The sequence below is a fragment of the Tinamus guttatus genome, unplaced genomic scaffold, assembly GCF_059628265.1.
Source record: "Tinamus guttatus ecotype Peru unplaced genomic scaffold, ASM5962826v1 Tinamus_guttatus_pri_ptg000004l, whole genome shotgun sequence".
NCBI classification, from domain to species: Eukaryota; Metazoa; Chordata; class Aves; order Tinamiformes; family Tinamidae; genus Tinamus; species Tinamus guttatus.
In genome coordinates, this window is record NW_028288538.1 from 17,814,530 (window position 1) to 17,834,293 (window position 19,764).

At 54.3% G+C, this 19,764-nt stretch overlaps 1 protein-coding gene across 1 annotated transcript in view; it reads right to left on the bottom strand.

Annotated features, from left to right (window-relative positions):
- LINGO1 (leucine rich repeat and Ig domain containing 1) overlaps positions 1 to 19,764 on the bottom strand; it is a 70,850-nt gene that overhangs the window by 13,886 nt on the left and 37,200 nt on the right. The gene's annotated exons all lie outside the window — the stretch shown is intronic.

The window sequence follows — 19,764 nt, forward strand, 5'->3', positions numbered from 1 at the left end:
GCCTGCATCCAGGAGGCTGCTTTGCCTTTAATACCTCTCATAAATTATTGAATTTATAAAGAGGAAAGCAGGTGTCGTGTCGCTCCTATAAACAGCTCGTTAGTTAAAGCTAACGAAGGTGGGGAGCCACGTTCCCCTGCTGCCGCGTCCCGCGCCCCTCTGGCTGTCCCTGCTGTCACCTGCGGTGGGAGGCGCGTAGCGGGGCGGATCGGAGGAGGGGGATTTGCCTCGGAAGCGCGGGGCACGCACGGCTCGGCGGCCGTGCCCACCGTGCACCAGCCCCGCTGCTGACTGCCCCGCAGATACAGTCACGGCCCGGCCACGCGCACGGAGCTGGCGCCCGGAGGGACATCCTGGCCGCCTGGGTGGCCCACACAGAGGTCTTGGACAGGCCAGGAGCGCCGTGTCCCCTCCATGGACCTAGTTGAGCAGCAAAGTCAACCTGCCCCACGGCGTCCTCCTTGGAGGGAGCTCATCCAGCGGCATCACGGCTCTAGGCGCCGGAACACAGAGCTGTGCAGCGCAAACCAAGCCGTGCCGATGGCCCCGGCAGCTCCGGATGCTCCAGGAACAAGAGCACAGGCTCCGAGCACCGCGCGGTGCTCGGGGACGAGGGTGCCGCCGACACGCGCCCCGTGGGGGCAGAGGAAGCCTGTGCTCGGGGAGCAGCTGGTTTGGAGGCTCAGCTTTCACACCCGGGAGAGACTCGCTGGAGAGATGAACCCCCGCCACACACGCACGCGCCCGCTCCAAATATAAGCCATGAGCATTAACAAACAGCCACGGCAAGGGGAGCTAGCAGGAGTATTTTAAATAGTGTCTAGAGCAGCTAGCGCTGAATCAGGGTGACGAAGCTGGGGGTGTTAAAGACCCACGCGGAAAACTGCCAGGGTGTTGTTGCAGGGAAGCGTTAGGATGGGGATGCGCAGGGCTGCAGGACGCAGGGATAGGGATGCACAAGGATAACAGAGCCCTTCCTGCCTGCGTGTTGGGCTCCACCTGGCTGGCGTTCAGGTACCTCACAGCCACTTGATGAAGAGCAGCCCAAGAAGAAGACCCAGCACACGGGAAGAGGGCACGGGGACTATTGATGATCAGTTAACTCCTTCCATTACAGAAGCCTAACGAGGTAGTGCACAGTTGGCTTTAATAAACCAGCCAGCTTAGCCGAGGCGGTTCCTCGGGGCGCTGCTTTTTGACTCCATCTGCACAGGGCGGGAGGGACATCCGCACGGGCCAGGGCAGACGGGAACAACCAGAGCCACTTGCCGGGTGCAGCTGCGGGTCCGTGTGCAGCCAGTGTCCCCAGGAGTGGGCAGCGGGGACACGGGTGTCCCCAGCCCAGCCGCTGCCCTGTCCGTGCCAGAGGCCTCAGCATCCATTACAACTAGGCAGCTTGACACCCCGAGCTCATTCTCATCTCCTTTCTGGTGTGGCTGATTTACTCTAAGACTATTAGTGGATTAACTGAGGTTCTTACGGTGCTGGGGAGGCATCTCAGGGCTGCAGAAGTGTTTGCTTTTCCCAGGACCCAGGGGCAAGGCTGCAGCTGGGCGGCCTTGTCGGGGGAATAGCAAGGGATGGACGCAGGTTTTTGGCAAAAATACTCTTTTCCCTGAATCTGGCAGTGCTGGAGAGAGGCTGGGCCGCCTGCAGGGCCCCACGTCAGGCGCTGGCGGCCGTGTGGTCCCTCCTGCTTTCCCCCCTCCAACTTGTTCAGGTTTGCAGCTTCTGAGCTCCGCGTCCCGGGGAGGCTTCCAAGAATCAAGGGACTGAACCCAACCAAGTGGGAAGGCTCTCCCCACCATATGCTGCTGTGTCCTCCTCTCCGTCTGCAACTCACATGGGGGATGTTCTCCACATCAGCTCTGTTTCCTTGTCCCAAAGGCCACGGCCCGTTGTCACTGCAGCACGGAGGAGCCCACGGATGAGCCACCTCGCGGCATCTCTTATTTAACTATCAATTTTACTCACATACCAGAGCCTTCCCCTGCCTTTCGCCATCGCTGCACCCGGCAAAGCCCTGGCGGTTCCCTCGGAACATGCGGTAAGACGCAGCGTGAAGCAACGGTGGATAATTAAAGGATTGAGCGGGGTACGAGGGCCGGGACAGAGCCCGCGGCAGCCACAAATAGCTCGCCCTGCCGAGCTGCTTAACTCCTTGCTCGTTCTTGCCAAAGAGCAGAGCCCAAAGGGATGGCGCTGGTGCATGAATAGGGGTGGAAAGTTCAGGAGCTTATTTTTAAACCATTCAAGTTTTACTCTGGCTGGGTGATACGTTATTGTGTGTGTGTCATTTGAAATCTCTTTCGAATGCAAAAAAAAGGAAGGAAAAAAAAAAAAAGCACCATTTTGTCTCTCTCAACTCCCACCCCTCTGCTCCTACCCAAATAACGTCAGGCTGGATCTGACAGGCGAAAGGGAAGCAGCACAAGGCAGGGTTGGTTAAAAGCAGCGTGAAATGCTCTTCTCCTCCGAAAGGCAGCAGGGATGAGAGGCAGGCGTGGAGACACGTGAGGAGGTCCCCGAGGAGCCGCTTTGGCCAGGTCCATCTGCCCGGGCAAAGTGGGTCTCAGGGAAGCACTGTGGCTGGATTCCCCAGCAGATCCCTGGGACAGGCACTGGGCTATGGATGCTCCGGCTTCCCGTCCCTGATGGAGGCGGTGGCTCTCCTGTTACATGGCAACAGATCTGCGTCGCTCCTGCGTGAGGGCCCAGCTCTTCTCCTAGGGAAGCAGCTCCCCACCTTCCTTCCTCTCGCTGATGCTCCTCTCGGGCTTTCCGGACTCCCTGCTACCCCACATGCCCCCCCAGACCACAGGAATACTGGGAATAGTGGCTCAGCTCAGCTCTGGTCCCTGCTGAGACCAGAGGAGACCCCAAAAGCACAAGGGGCACCAGATTGTTGACCATCCTTGTTACCCAACCTGGGGTCACCTCTTCATCTGCTCAGAACAGGATGGTGGTGTCACCTCCACCTCAGTGCATGGAAGGGAAGTCCCCACAGAGAGACCACAGGAGTACAGTATATACTGCGGCATATGCTACAGTATAGCAAGTATACTATAGTGCATCCTCATGCTATAGCCCCATCGAGATGGGCCTTTGGTCCATGCTCTGAGTCCTCTGCAGTCACTTGCAGCAATGAATTACAGATTGCACAACAATCTGCCTTGGAGGCTGGCGTGGTGGTAGGAGGAAAAACAGGGAAAAAGAGGAGCAGAATATTTGCCTGTGGGAAGGAGTTGAGCTGCGAAGACAGAGACCAAAATAATCTGCTGGGTTTGGGCTGGTGGGAACATCCCCGGCGCAGCAGCTTGCGATGTGCCTGGGGGAGGTGGGGATGGGACACGCTGCTCCCGGCACCGCTCCCCGCTCTCCTCGGCCTTGCCGTGGTGCTCCTGGAGCCACTGCCTGTCCCTGGACACTGGCGGCTCATGGGGCAGTGGTGACAATTTGTCCCCACAGGGCTCCCTGGCTGACAGCTCCAAGTGATGGCTGGAGACAGGGCTACCCAAGAGGCTGGCACGGGGCTGGAGCCCCGGCAAGATGCACAAGAGGACTGGGGGAAAACAAACCCGGACCTGACTGGGAATAATTCCTCTCTTAAATGGCACTGATGCAATTAAGCAGCACCAGCTTTATGGATGATACCATCTCCGCTTCGGAGCACATCATTACCTCTCTCTTTTAGGGCAGTATTTTTAAATACATATTTCCTCTTTAAAGGCCTGAGAAGAAGGCTCCGAGGCTGTGATAGGCTGCTAATCACATCTTATTTCCCTCGGTTGTGGAGAGATGTTTCTTCCTCTGCTGCACGCACCTCTGCTCCAAGCACTGCGTTCGGTTCCCTCCTCATCCTCTTTCTTTACCTTGGTGGAGCTCTCATATCTGAGAGAGGAGATGCTGAATCCATCCCCATTTCCCCTTGATCTAGTGCGGGCACTCCAGGCATCCAACCGTCTCCCCGGGGAGCCTCCCAAGCCACATGGGGACACGGATCTCAGCCTGAGACACCAGGGACACAGCACATACTTGGGCATTGCTGCTTGCCAGGTGACACCAGGCCAGGCTGGGACCCCCTGCCCATGGAGCGCTCCATGGATTAGAGAGGCCCGAGTGAGAAGCGAGGGCTTTTGTCCTGGAAATTGAAAGCCGATGGAGTGTGTCACAGGAAAATGACAACAACATCCTCCACCTCGAAAGACAATTATTTTCCCCTCGTTGGAAGTGATTGAATTTCTCCAGCAGCAGCACTAGCGATGTCGGTGGCACCGGGCGCTCTCGTGAGGCCAGGCCCATTCTCAGCCACCCAGCCGGGGTGTCCTCAGCTCTGTCCCGTGTCCTTCTCCCCGCTCTGCTTCTTGCTCTGCTGCAGGACGTGCCGTGATTTGCAGCGTTACATATGTTGTGTGGGTTGGGAGCACATACGTTAGCTATACACACATCTACGCGTGTGTGCGTGCAGATATATATATATATATATACACACACACACACACATATATATATGACAGTCTATTATAGATATGGATTTACATATACAATCAACACCAAAATGTACTGCAGAGTTTTTTAAGACGGCACAAGCAGATATCAGAAAATAGATATGTTCTTTATCTCTGCTCTTTCAGCTAATGTCCATGCTTTGGCTAGCAAATGCTGTGGGCTAATAGCCCGCAGGGATGGTCATCCCCAGCACGTGCATTTTCCCAGTGCCCTGGATGCCATCAGGAGCCGCACACACAGCACGCGGGTCTCTGAGCGCCAACATGATCCACGTGCCCACGATCATGCAGCCAGCAGATGAAGAGCGGTGGCACTAATGGAAAGGGCCTCTCGGAGGCAGGATTAATCTCTCTCCAAGGCGGCTGCCTCGGAAAGGTCAGCCGCGCTCGCCCGGACATACCTTTCCTCTCCCCGCTCACTATAAATGTCACGCAGCTCGGAGGCAGGGATCTCCGGAGCGGACGGGTGAAGTGAGGCGAGGTGGCTCCAAGTCCAGGTACCCAAATGCTACAGTGGATGCAGCCGGGGGTGACGCACACCCGCAGAGACAGGAGCCGGCGGCGCCTTCCAGAGCTGGAGATGCTCCTTCTGGATGCAGCAGTGGAAAATGCTCCTCTGTTGCACCCAGTCTCAAAGCTTCGCACAACCCTAAAACCAAGTCTGGCCTGAGGACATGAGGTTGAGCACTTAGAAAGGTCTGGACAGTTAAGCTTGGTGAGTTGCCCCCAAACTTGGGGCATCGCTGAGCTCGGAAGCACTTTCGAGTTGACTCAATGTCACAGTCAAGTGCTGGATGAAGCTAGGATGCCTCAAAAGGGTTATGTAAACCACCACACCGAGGCCTGGGAGGGTTATGAAGGTGAGCAGCAGAGCATGGGAAAACGGGTCATTATTTCACAGCAGTATTGAGGACCCTTACAAGCAATGACCAGCTTAAGGGGGCAATTCATTTAAGAAATCCACCTGCCAAAATTTTCCTTATTCCAGAAAATAACTGATAACTAGAGCCTCCAGGTAATCATCCGAGGTGTTGGGAAGATAGAAAGGCTTAAAACATGGCAAGTTGCTCACTATTGTCTTCTCTTTTCTTCCCCTTTTTGGAATGTCATATTTTTAATTATGTGGTCTATTAACTCCAAATTCAAGTTACTCATCTCTGCTGGTGCCTTGGAGTATTTGGGGGAGACTGCATGGTTAACTGCGGAGTTATTTGCCACGGACTCTTGAACGTCTCCAAAGTCCATGGGTTCCCCACTGTGTTTACAGAGTCCGCAGCGCTCATCTTCAAGAGCTTGAAGACATCTGCAGGGGCTTGCATTTGGTCAGAGTCTGGAACTGACCCAGCCAGGCTGACAGCCGTTAGGAAATCTTTAGGAACAAGGGGGAAAATGCTTTTTATGAAGCCCAGAGCTGTTCTGTTTGAGTTAAATAACCCTAAGAAGCCTTCAGGGGCAACATGGACACTTGTGAAATTGGAGGCCTGAAGCAGGTGGGTTGAAGGACTTTCCTCAGTCAGCAAATCTCTAAAATCCATCAGTGCTGCTGTGATACAGCAAGCAACCAGGCTAATTATAAAAACGTGACTGATGAATCCCTGTTCTTAATGCACTGGATGAAGAAGAAGAAAACAACAACCAACCCCCCAAACCAAACGCCTGCACAGTATCCAGGTCATGGCACTTTCCCGTGATGGATTTACACAGAGTCATTAAGAAAACCCTCGAGGAAAGCTTTGCTGGGGCTATAAATTCACATCAGCGCTTGGAGCTGACGTTCTCCCGGTAGCAGCCGGCATGATGCACGTCTCGGCACAGCACCAGGATGCTGGTTCTGTGGGCACGCGGGCCAAGGTGAGAGCGGGACAGGATCCATCCCAAGCACCTGGTTTTAACCCGGATTATCACACATGACCCGTTGTAGTGTCACTGTCACCCCCCTACCCCAGCAGGGTGCAAATGCAGTAAATGACACTGGCATCTTCCCACATTTTTGTGCTCGGCTGTGCGCTCAGCAGCGTGTGCAGCAAGGGGCAATGGCACCCAAGGAGCCGGGTCACTGCCCAGGCGCAGGTGCCTGGTATTCCTGGACAGCTCTGACTTCCTAAAATCGTTCCTTAAATCCCATAGGAACACAAGGGGTGGCCTCGTCCTGGCCTCACTCCTGCAGGCTACATGGGAGCTCTGCCCAGGGGATGGTGCAGAAGGACCAGCCCAACCTGCTCTGCGCACGAGGGCTCCAGCCTCCTGGACTACCAGCTGGCGCTTTGTACTGATGGCAACGTTCGTTTAAGAAAAAAAAACATAAAAGAAACCTCCAACATGGGCTAATTAGCTAATGACATTATTTTGGCCTGATGTGCCATATAATTAAACAACGAATAAACGGCAAGAGCCCTGCGCTGCCGCGGCTCCTGAGTCAATACCGTGCTATTACCACGGGGTAATTGAGTTTGCAGAGCACCTCGGCACGGGCGTCCCGGAGCCCCACGCGTGGAACGCTATGGAAAAGGCCACCAGCGACCTGCCACCAGGCCCACCCGCAGAAGCCAAGCCTGTGCTTCGCGCTGCGGTAAATGCATTTGCTAGACGGGAGGGTGAGTGCAGCCCAGAGAGGGTCAGACGTGGGCAAATCTCTCCTTTGGCAGCAAATGGAGCTATCTGGACCGCAGCAGTGGTGACGAGAGCAGGATGAGACACAGCTTGCCCTCACTTTTGCAAAAAAAAACCCCAAAGCCCATTCCTTTCTATGCAAAATGTTTACATTTCCCCATTAGAAAGGTACATTTTGGGGACTGGGGCTGCAAAAAGGCTCTCTTTAACGTGAGTCACGAAGCCGTCACAGATGTCTCATCATTAAACGCTGTGCCAGGGGCAGGCGACCTCGCAGGTGATTTTATTATACGGATGCTCTGCAAGCCAAATCCACTAAGCAAGTTCACAGACACCCGTCCGTGCCCTTGTCCACACACGCTGTGCGGGATCACCATGTCCCCACGTGCACCCCGGCTTGTCCTCGGGCTCCTCCTCACCTCCCTTCTCCAGCAGGGCCTGCAGTAGCTTTTTTGGCTCCCGGTTGCTCCGGGGACAAGGCTGAGGGCTCAGCAGAAACACAGGAACATCTGCCATCCCAAGGCAGCTCGAGGCCCCGTGCACCGTCCTGCTGCCAGGTCCCTGCACGGCAGCCGGGAGCAAAGCCCAAACGCGGCGCAACGGGAGGAGAAGAGGGATGGAGGGACACGCGGGAGCCCCGCGGACACCCTCGGGAGGAGCAGGAGAGATGCTGCTCTTCCGATTCCTGCCTCCAAATTGCAGCCCAGTGTCACACCGGAGATGAGTCCAACTGAAGGCAACAGGAAATGAGCCTAAACGCAATGGCAATCTGGCCCAAAATGCCCCATCTCCAGGGATTCGGGCTGAACTCGGAGAAAGCCCAGCATTCCCAGGCAAGAGGCTCCACATGGAGCTGCCCAGCTGCAGGACTGGGAGAGGCACATGCTGCCCTGCTGGCCTGCAGGTGCCTGGGATGCTTCGCACATGTGGAATTACCTGTCTGACCCATCATGTCACAGTGTGAGATGATGCATCGGGACAGGTGTTGTACGGAGGTGGACTGCACAAGCACAAGTTTAGGGGTCTCAGGAGGGACCGGCGGGTGCAGTGGGATAAATCCAGTGATAAAGGCCACCCAAATCTCCTAACTTTTCCTTTGGGAAGGAGGCACTACAGGCCCTATAAGCCCTTGGGCAGTGCAGACTGAGGCCAGCGGTCCTGGTGGTATCACCTTCCCATCTCTCCTCTTCGTCAGTGGTTTTTTTTTGAGGATTTCATTGCCTTTTCAGCGCTTTAATCGCTCTCCTGAATGCAAACAGCTGCAGCACTTGCCAGGGCAGGAAAGTATTTCTTCCCTGAATACTCCACAGATCCTCCTCTGTCTGGAAATGGACACTATCATTAGCGGTATTTCTTTCTTTACTATCTCACGCAGCCAAGGAAACCCTCTTTCTCCTAATAAGTGCTGCAACAAAAGCGAGGAGGAGAGAAACCAGTATAAAACAGCCCCATTCCCGCTGCGAATCCCTCTTTTATGCAGGCCCTGGGGAGCCCATGCTGCTGCGGGGAGGTTTCCATGCTGGGATTGGTGCAGGACGTGCCCAGGGCTCTGCTCCCCGGATAGTGCCGCAGTCAAAACCGATGCAAAGACGCTGCTCGCGGGTGGCCAGGTTAAAGCCTTACGCTTTGCAGGTGGAGGATCACAACGCTCTGGATCAAATTATTCCATTATTCCCCAGGGAGGGGATTAAATTACCCTGGAAATAGAGGATTAAATTACTCACCAAGGGAGAGGATTGAATTACTTAGCGCGATGCGGGATTAAAACGCTCCGCAGGTGGCAGGCTCAAAATAGCCCCTCGCGCAGAAGGCAGGATTAAATTATTCCAGGGCTGACCAGGAAAAAAAAAATAAAATAACCCACCCAGCCGTACTCTGGAGGAAACCATATTAAATTATTTCTGGAGATTAAATTGCTTGCTGGATCTGCATGCTCCGGAGCAGGCCATCTGCTTGGTGCAAGGTGTGCGAGGAGCGAGCAGCCGTGTGACGGTGTCCCAGGCCTTGTCACCGTGCTTCCCAACCGCCTGCCACGTGCCCCTCCGTCTATTCCCACTCCTGCACGGTTGGGGACAATCCCCAGGGATGAAGCCAGCCACTCAGCGGGAACCAAGCGCCGGCTCCATCCCATCACCCAACGGGAGCCGGTTGCATCGCACCCTGCGCCTTGCTCAAGCCACCACCGGCGAGCGCCCCCGTGTCCCCCGCGTGTCTAAACACCCGTCACCGCCTGTTCCCGGCGCCAGGGACAACTTGTTATTTGCAATGCGTATCGGTATTTTTTATGCTGATTCCCTTCCGCAGCGCCACTGCTGAGATTTAGAGAGCGAGAAAGCGAGCGAGCGTTTTAGGATAATCTTAAAAGCAGAGAAATTATTACATGTCAAACGCCGAGCAGGGAGTTGAAAAGGCTCCCAGGTGGGCTGCAGAATTAAATGTTTGGAGGGTTTTTTTTCTCCTATTTTCCCCCGGCGAGGTAGGAAATGGCACTGTCACCATGGTAACCGTGGGGCACATGGCGGCGGCCGCGCGGCAGGACCGGCTCGTGGGAACGGGCCCCGCGCGCCAGGGCCTTGGGGATCGCACGGCACGGGACGGACGGAGACATGGCAATTCCTGGGAAGCAATGGATGCACCCGAGCTGGAGCAGCCCTAATGTTTGGTGGCCGCATAGATGTGCCCATGTTGTCCTGCACCTCCATCCCTGGTGGGGAGAAGCAGTATGTGCATAAATATATGTAAGTATGTGTGTATATATATATATATATATATATATATATATATATATAGCACCCGCCCACACTGCAAGCAGCGCCTGGACGTCAGAACGAGCTCTAATCATGGAGATTGGTCCCTGTGGAGGCAGCTCCACCGTCCAGCTCCCTGTTTCGTCCCTCTCCTCCCTCCTCTCCTCCTTCAAGCACCTCAGCTTGGAGGGCTTTTTTTTTTTTATTGTGGGCAAACAAAGTGGAAAATGAATTCCTTTAGATAGCAAATGAGTTTAATAGAAATGGTGATGGACTGGCTCTGTGCCGGGAATGTTAATCTGGTGCCCGATGCAGCCGGACTCTCAAGCAGGGCAGTGCTGGAGGAAGAGGGTTGCACTTACTGACAGAGATGCCAGGTCACCCCTTGGCAGGACCTGGGGATGCTGAGCAAGATGGGGCCCATCCCTGCTTCTACCATGGTATTCAGGGCTAGGTGTGGAGCATCCATGCTCACCAAGGCCCTGGGTGACATCAAACCTGTCTTTTTGCTGTCCTGGCAATAGGCTGAAAGGATACGCAACTCTGCCTAGCACATGCACACACCTTGAAACCTGCATCTCATGCTGGAGAGGTCGGATGGACCATGGAATGGGAGAGCAGCTCCTGCTTAATAGCAAACATCATCCATCCCCATCTCCTACCCATGTTACCCGCTGTCTGGGTGCTACAGGGAGGCACTAGTCACTTGAGGGCCTGGTAGGTCACCGAGCTCATCGTCCCAGCACCCAGGAGCCCTCCCACCCTGGATCTTTACTGAGGAAGTCCAGGAGGATTTGCAATCTGGGAATCTGGGGAGGTTTAGGAGATGCGCGGATGGAAGCGGAGGAGCTCGGCAGTCCCTGCCAAGTCTCCATGTCCCTGTTCACCGGGGACAAAGGACTCGCACGAAGCGGGGAAACGTGCCCGTCTGGAGCACGTCAGCTCTGCTCGCGTACACGCGGCCCTGGAGACGCTCCAAGTCCACCCCGGGGCAGCCGAGATTTCAATCCAGATCTCTGTAAACAGGCTCGCACCAAAGGAAGATGGCAGCGTCCACGCTCCTCCCGCTCCGCGAGCCTTGCCCTTGGATCACCCCTCGCGGGGCTCCGAGCCTGCACGTTGCCGGCCAGCGGATCTCCCTGCGGCGCTCCCTGCTCCCCAGGCTTCTCCGCTCCAGCGGCACGAGCCCATCCTAGAAAAGCAACCCTGGAATTCAGCAATCGTGCCCCAGTTCAGCCCTCATCCTGGCCCCATGAGAGGTCCCAGGGTGCCAGGCACAGAGGGGTGCGAGGCTCCTGCTCCGCTCTGAGGAAAAGCCCACGTTCCTGCTGCCAAAGCGCATTTGATTCTTCAGCTAACCTGACCTTATTTAGTTCATTATAAGCCCCCAAGACATTGCAACTGTAACTTAAAAAGAGGAAAAAGAAAAATAAAAAAGAAAAACCCCTAGAAAAAACACAAACCTTTCCTCTGATCAATAGTGCAGGCAACTGGAAAAGGTATAATTCAATTTGTCAGCGTGCAGTTATTAGTTACTGTGAGGAGGCCCTTCCTCCCAGCCCGGCCGCCTGGGGAGCAGCGCAGAACAGGGACCGAGACCTCCCGGCCAAATCCACCCGTCCCAGCTACACCCTGATGGGACCTGGAGGAGCCACCTCCATCCATCCATCCATCCATCCATCCATCCATCCATCCATCCATCCATCCATCCCTCCCTCCCTCCCTCCCTCAGGCCTTTTTAAATGTCCCCCCCCCCCCCCCGCAACTAGCTATCAATTAGCCCAGGGAATGAGCTTGGGAGTGGATTTTTGAGGTGGGTTTGCTGAGGAGGGTGTACACAAAAGGGATGGAGCAGCAGCACGGCTGGTACACACAGCAACATGTGGCCCCTGGGACACGCATCCCTGCTCTTCCCTTACCAAAGATGCCCCCCGACCCACAGACACCCTGTGAGACCCTGTCGGGGAGTAGAGCACATCCAGCAAGATGAAATCCCATCCGCTCGTCCCATTCCCGTCCTCCTCTCTGCCGGGGAGACCGGGGGACGCGTGCGGAGGCGCCGCGCGCCGGTGCCGACGGGCATATCGCGCACACACTCATTATTTAATCTACCTTTGGATTGGGCTAAATGGTTCTGAGGATAATTACGGAGCGTCTGTATTTATAGAAACCCGCGGCGCACAGGCTGCATCCGCACAGAGCACGTCGCTGCCATCTATAAATACGGCGAAGGAGGGAGCGGGAAGGCAGACGGGGCTCCGTGTTTCACATGCGCAGGACCCTGCAAGACAGTGGCACAGGCATCGCCCAGCCCTGTGCATGCACACCCACAAATTAGGAGCCCTTATATTGCATTAGGGCCTGAAAATTTCATTGCAGTCATACCCCATTCAGCTGGAGACTACGCAGCTACATAACAAGCAGTATTTTTCCTCGAGAGAAGAGCTATGTTTCTCTGTATATTGGTCTAAAGGAAACAGCCAGAGGCTGAGCGTGCTTGAGTAATGGCCCATGACTGTGCCAACGTACAGGGAAGAGATGGCAATGCAGCATCCAGCCTCATCTCCTTTGAGATCTTACGCTGCTCCAGTAATGGATTTGCCCAAGCCCGGTCTGCAGAGACCGTCTTCAGCAGGAGAAGCAGCCCAAGCCAGGCCCCATGTTTCTTCAATTTAGGGCTTTATGTCTAATGTTTCCCATTGCTAATTTACAAGCAAATATTTAGCCATCTGGCAGCACCATGCACTGGGCAGCGAAGCAAACCATTTGGCTTTGCTGCAGAATGGGCGAAGAGAACATTAAAGCTCTCTCCCTGAACACTGGGCACCCCTACCCGATGCAACGTGGCATCCACCATTTGGCACGTGGCCCCTTCACCATCTGCTTGGAGAGCTCTCCAAAGGGCATTGAGGCTGCTAAATATAGCTGAGGAGCTCAGCAAACATTCGCAGCCCAGTGGAGAAGACTTCTCCCAAAGTTGCCTCTTCCCTGGTGTTCTTGCCTTGCCATGAAGTCTCCGCTATCTTTAGGCACCTCTGCATTTTCCAGTCGCGCTTCCTCCCTGGAGTCATTCCCTGCTCTCTCCCCCATTCCCTTCTCACCACCTCTCTTCGCTCCCCCCTCCGCGTTTCTCCTTGCGCTGGTTTTCGCGCTCCTTCGTCATCCCACGGATGTGCAAGCGCGCCGGGGCCGTCACGCGAGCGTGCGCAAGCCGGGTGCCTCCTGCAGGCTACGGCCTCCTCTTTGTGCTTGGGGCTCCTTTAGCCCCTTCTGCTCTTTCATCTCTCGGCCTCCTCTGAAAGTGGCCCCCAAACCTATGTAACATCAACAGGAGATTTAATTGCCTCTGCCCACATGGAGTTTTGCCTCCTTGCTCTTCACCAGCCTCCCTTCCCTCAGCCATGAGTCCCAGCATCCCCACTTTGGGCAAGCAGCACAGCCCAAGTCAGCGGGACAAGACTTGTTTCCAAACACATACACACACATGTCTCAGGCAACCCACCAGAGATAACTGTGGCTCTCAGAGATCCTTCACCAATCTGCACCACTCACTACCAACCATCAAGAAACCTTTGCACATCATGCCTGCTTCCAGCTCATGTCCGTGGAGGGCCTCCTGGGCATCCCCCATCCCACTTTGCATGGGGTTTCTCCCAGTTCCACATGGAGTTCCCTTTTCTCCAGGTACCGAGTTAATATCTGGCAGTACACGAGAGGCTGATGTTTCCACCTCTTGGTCAAAACCCATGGCCTCAGCAACTTATTTTCCATGTTCTTGATCCAGTTTTACCCTTTCTCATCTAGAGACGACAAAATTTCTCCTGGTCTTTACAGGAGAGACCAAGAGCATCTCCGGAGAGACCAGGAAAGGTCTCACTCCTGGCACCGCTGCCCTGCTCGCTGCACCTTGCACGAAGCCAAAGCTGCTAAGAACGAGGAACATTATTGTACAGCTTGAAACAGCCTTTCTTTCAGCCAGCTTCATTCCCTTGTACCTCTGCTCCCTGCAGAAGAAATAGCCGTGTCTACTTGTGTTTTATCATAGCAAACAAACTAAGAAAAACAAGCACCCGGCACCTCGAACACGGACGAGCCTGGCGCAGAGACAGTTTTACAGCTTCGAGTTGTTAGCAGAGCAGCTCCTGCCGTTCCCTCCTTGGGAGGAGAGAGAAGGGAAAGAACAAGCACGGCGAAACCCCCCTTAACATCCAGCTCTCGTGTTCAGTCAAACGTAAAAGGAGAAGGGGGAGAGGAAGAGAGAGGCAGGAGGAAGAGACAACAGAAGACAGAGCACTATTTCCTCTTCAAATATTTATTTTCAGGTCTGCCTCTGAGTGCTGCTTATTGAGATATAGAGCATTGCTGCATGACAGCCCGTGCGCTCCTGCCGCGCACACATAGTACTGCCCTGCCTCGGGAGGGCGGGAGCTGCCAGGGATTTCCAGCAGCGCAATCCTGGGAATGCTCTGCTCCTTGGACCCCTTCCCTGGGCCTCCATATCCACCATCTGTGCCCTGCGTGCTTCCCCGCGGTTAGATTATCCCGTGCTCACCAGCGGGTGCTGGAGTTGGACTTCTCCAGGCGCCGGGCTTCCAGTTGGGATGTGTGGGCACGTGGCCAGGCTCCGTCCCCTGACTCCAACATGCCAAAGCGTGGCATGCCCTTGGGATGGAGACCTTGCAATCACTAGACATCCTCGTTGCCCTTGCTCAGGAAGCGATGCCGATAGCTGGAGATGGGACGTTCCCCGGCTGGCCGAGCGGATGGCAGCAGCCAAGCAAGGTGCTAGCGAGCCCCGGGCTGCTGGCAGTGACATATCTTGGAGGAGAGCCAGGGCTGACATCCTGATCACAGACAGCAATTAGGAAATTGAGCTATCAGAGAAGCTTTTGGGGCAGGGCGAGTGTCCGTGGTTTGGTCACCTGCCAGAGCAGGTCAATACAGCTTGTCCTTCCCCTCTCTGCTGCCCACAGATGGAGATCCTTCTGTATTCCCAATTCTGAAGCAGCCATGGGCCACCAGCAACCCTTGCATGAAGGACAGCTCTGCCCAAGGCACAGAGGACACAGGGAGCTGCAGGCAGCGTGACGGAGCACACTGCTTGGGACAGCACAGAAAGGTCTGTTGAGTGACAGACGACACGTGCCCCTGGCAGCAAAAAGGGCCCCATCCATCACCTGGAGCCTCCTCATCCTCCCACCGACAGGGTTTGGGTGCAACCTGCACCTTTGCAATGAGGGGCAACCCCGGCACGAGCGCCCACGTGCTCCCCAGCCGCCTTGCCAGAGAAACATCCATTTCTCTGCCCCCTGCAATATTTCGCTTGGCTGAGCAGATTTAGGACTGGGGAGTCTGGCTCTGCCTGGAGACCAGGATTGTATTTAATTCTGCAGTTTAAGGAGCCCTGGAGCAGGTTATTCTCATTTTAAACTACCAGTGTATTTAAAAGCAAGTGACACTGCAGCGAGAGGGACAGGAGGTGCCTGGTGCACATCCCGGAGAAGCCTCTAACACACTGGAGCCACCACTCGTCCCCACAGTATTGGGACAAGGACCCCAAGGACTACTCATGGTGACAGGGGAATTGTCTGGATCTGCTGTCTGCATGGAAAGGTCTGAGATGAGACAGAGCAGGAGAAAGGAAAGAGTGCAATTAGTTGTGGTAAAGGGCAAGGCTGTGAAAGTGCATTATCGTTAGCACAATTATTATTATTTCTCCATTTTTTGGCAATTTAGTAAGAATTAGCTTGGCTAGGCAGGAAATGCATCCCCTTTCCAAGCCTAGTGAATCCAAAGTGTACAGAAGCACAGTAGTGTTAGGCTTCAGATTCAAAATTTGTTTTAAACCTTTATAAGGATTTACCCATTTTTTCAGATAAAAAACGAGGAAGTATACAAATGGCATCATTTTCTACAGGCAAATGACAATTACTCCACTTAGCAAATCCCAAAGTGAGACCCTGGGACCCAACTCATGGGTTCCCTGCACTCCTCCCACCATAAATAACCACAATGCACCAACCAGAGAGAGCAAAGCGCATGCAAGGATGGAGGTGAAAGGAATCAGAAAGTGCACAAAAATACCAAAAAAAAGCATCACAACTAAAGGAACAAAAAGATATTAAAATAAAGTTTCCTGAATGTCAAATTGACACAATTCCTTCTGAAAGGGCTGAGCAGGGAAGGAAACGAGTCCCCTGCGTAAATCCCCTCGCTCCAGGGCAAGGCATTAAAGGCCCTTTGATCGGGGCTGCTGCTGCACGTGGTGAGCATCGTTTCTCAAGCGAGCCGGGCAGCGTGCAGAGCCCTCGGAGCATCAGAAGAGCCCTTTGCACATCCTCCTTCCCAGCAGGATAAAGCAGGCGTGCTGCTGTCACCCAGAGAGCAGCATTCAGCAGGTTGTACAGAGGGATGATGTTATTTTGTGTCTGCAAGGTCATCCGTGAGAAATAACTACAAACATGCATACAGGCATATGCACGTGTGCACGCATATATACACATTCCTAGGTTTTTCTTGTGCTTCTCATACCACTGTTATTACCAGGGTCTTAACCACCACCATACTGACCAATACATCAAAGGAAGCAATCTGTCCTAGGCCACCTCTGATGTCACGGTGTCCCCGCTGACAGTGCACAGCTTGGAAGGGTCGACATCCTCTTACACAGAGGAGCACGTGGGGATGTGTGCGAGGATCACAACGCAGATTTCCCATTCATTTCTCAGCTATATCCTTCAGGGAGCAAAAGCACGACGCTGGAACGCCGCAAAGGGGGCCAGGCACAGACACCCCCAGCCCATAACTCAGCGTGGGCTCCTGTGCTGGCATTCATCACAGCTGCGATTCCTGGGTGTCACACACCCTGGGATGCAGGGGACAGAATTACAGCTCTGTCACAGTGCCTGCCTCTTCCTGCATCCCCTGCAGTGAGATATATTGCAATAAAGGCCACCAAAGCCACACGCTCCGAGCGTGCTCGGCGATGCCAGTGCAACAGGCAGCATCGCTCTGGGCACTGCAAGATGGACAAGGTGGGTCCCATGTGCATGGGAACGAGCAATCCAAGCAAGTTTAGCTGCTGCCAGAGGGCTTCTGGAGGACATTCCAAGAGCCAGGATGTCCAAGACACAGCATACACCCCATTCACGTTGCCACCACCTGCAATGGCCCTTATCCTGCACAGGGGCTCAGGAAGGTGCTCCAGGCAGGGCTGGTGGATTTGACACATTTACTGTATAATATATGAACTTGTAGCAGTTTTTAAGGCCCTCTTGGCTCCAATCACATTGTTATTCTAAACAGCCCTAAACTCATTTAAATCCTAATAAAAACACTGCCCTGCATTTGCATGCACAGCTCGCTGGTCCCCGTGGCTGCTGTGGAATTGATAATGTTGGGGACTTCGCGTGCCGGAAACTGGCTCTCACTAGCAGGGTGGGGACTTGGCTTAATGTGATGATAAAAAAAAACAGTTGCAGGAAATGGACCTCCAGAGCAATGCAGGATGATGCACAGAGCGGGCGGGTGCCAAAGTCCAGGGCAACACCGGAGAGCCCATGGCACCAATGACACCACCAGCCTGTGTCACCTCCCCAGGGCTGCATCTCCAAGGTCTCTATTCCTTCCCAGACCCTCCACCCCAGGCAGAGAAAGCCAGGCACGCGGCAGCAACTGCTCCAGGAACACAAGGATTTCTAAAGGAGGACAGGGAATGACTAACGGGAAGAGCCGAGGCACAACACGCACCGTCTGCGCCGTGGGCAGCTCGGAGGCGGAACTGGAACAGGAGCACGGGGACAGGACGCACGTGCTCGCCCTGCTTTCCCCAAAGCAGGGGGGTGGCAGCAGCCCCCAAGGAGCAGCTCCACGTCTCCATCACGCCACCAGCACCCACGGGCCCTCAGCAGCCCCTGGCACCTGCACGCAGGGAGGTTCTTGCCCAGGCTGCCACCTTACACCCTGCCCCAGCCCCAGGGTGCCCGCAGCTCTGCTCCTGCCACCGACATCAACCAGCTCCCTGGCTCCTAACGCTGCTCTGCCAGCGCCCAGCAGCAACAGCGCTGCTAATTATTACCGAGATAAATGGGGATATCAATGATGAAAGTCAATATTATCGCCGGCTTTGTTCCTGTTTGTTTTATTTGCAGATGAAAGGAGCACTCAGCCCGTCTCCCCAGGATGCGGCCGGGAGCTGGAGCAGTTCCTAGCGGTGGCTGGGCCGGAGCCGGGCTCTAAGCAAGCACGTTGCGCGCTCGCCGGCATCATCTCCGATTAATCCACAAACCCGGCGCTGCCTCCGCGGCATCGGGCGAGGGAGGATTCAGGGAGGGGGTCGGTGCAGCACGAGTGGAATCGGTTAATTGCAGAGCTTTAAAAAAAAAAAAAAAAAACATGCAGAAACACCTGCCTTTGGGCCTGCTGAGTGCTGGGCAGCCCCTGCCCACTTCCATGGGCGTTTTGCACATTCCCCCATGCTGGAAACTCAAGAAAAGTCTGAACTGCTCCCATGACACAGAGGTTTGGTGGAAAACACAACCTATTGTGAGTCTGCAGCTCCATCACGAGGGCCAGCAGTGCTGGAGAGGACAGGGAGGAGGTTTTTGAAGCATTTATGGCACACACAGTCAGAGGAAGAGACACATCCCTCCCAAACCACAGAGGTTCAGAGATTTGTTCAGTTTGAACACTAAAAATTCATGCATTAAAAACCCACTCAGGTCCAGACCTATCTCAGAGTTAAATAAAACCTCCAACCACATCATCCGGCCCTGTGTTTCACAGCCTCCTTGGGGACAGGGTTTACTCATATGCTCACGGCTCAAATTTAGATCCCTTCTGGCAGCCCTGGGTCCTGGGGACACTTGGCCAGGTGACACCAGCTCCTTGTCACCCCCATCCCAATGCTCACAGTCTCTGAAGGGAAACGGAGCCACATGGACCAGGCACCAATCTGTTGGTGGGGAGATCTGGCTCCAAAATGCAGATCACATCCCCCTCCATTACTCTCAATTTCTTTTAAATAAAGTGAAAAAAATACAACTAAACCAAGCCACCTGGGTGTCTGAATATAATTTCTTGTTTAAAAAGAAAAGAGAAGCTTCTTCAGCTTTTGCAATTGGGACTCTGGAAGAAAATATCAAAATCCCAAACAATCAAATGACTTGTAGTGCTTGTTTATTTGGTGAGGACTTCAACCAGCCTGACGATTTCCCCCTGGAATTTTGTTTTGATAAAAGATCACTAAAAATAAGCGCGTTTCAGGGCTTACTGCTGAGAAAGCGCTTTGATAGCAAATTGCTGACTATGTCCATGGTCTCCTCCATTCTGCCCTACCAATATCTACTGACTTCAGCCCTGGCACTGTGGGGCAAGCAGACCCATCCTGCTTTGCAGAGCAAGGGCAGATGCCCATCTGCCACCAGAGCAGCCCCACTGCGGTCACTGTCCCTTTGCCCAGAAGCTGTTTCGGGGGTCTTCTCCTGTGCTCACACATCACACAGCATCAAGCAGCTAGAAATACCTCTCTGCAAGCCCCTTGTGCACAAGGGCATGGGGCAAGACAAGACACAGGTCCCTTCTTTGCATGCATCACATGGAGCCTATGCAGGCCACCCAGCTTTGAGCATAAAACACAGTATAAAGGGGAAATTATACACCCATGTGCACATGCTTGTGCATGGAGGTCACTTTGGGCTCTCTGCCTTTACTCGTGCTCTTCTGGGGTCAAAGCCACCCTGGGTTAGCACTGCTGCACTGCAGCTGATGGCCACTCTCCCTCTGCAGGGCACAGACTCGAGCACCATCACACACCAGCTCAGAGACGAGTCGATTACAATAATTGCCCCAGCATATAAAAGATGCTGAAAATATCATGTTATTTCCCCCCCTCTCTTTTT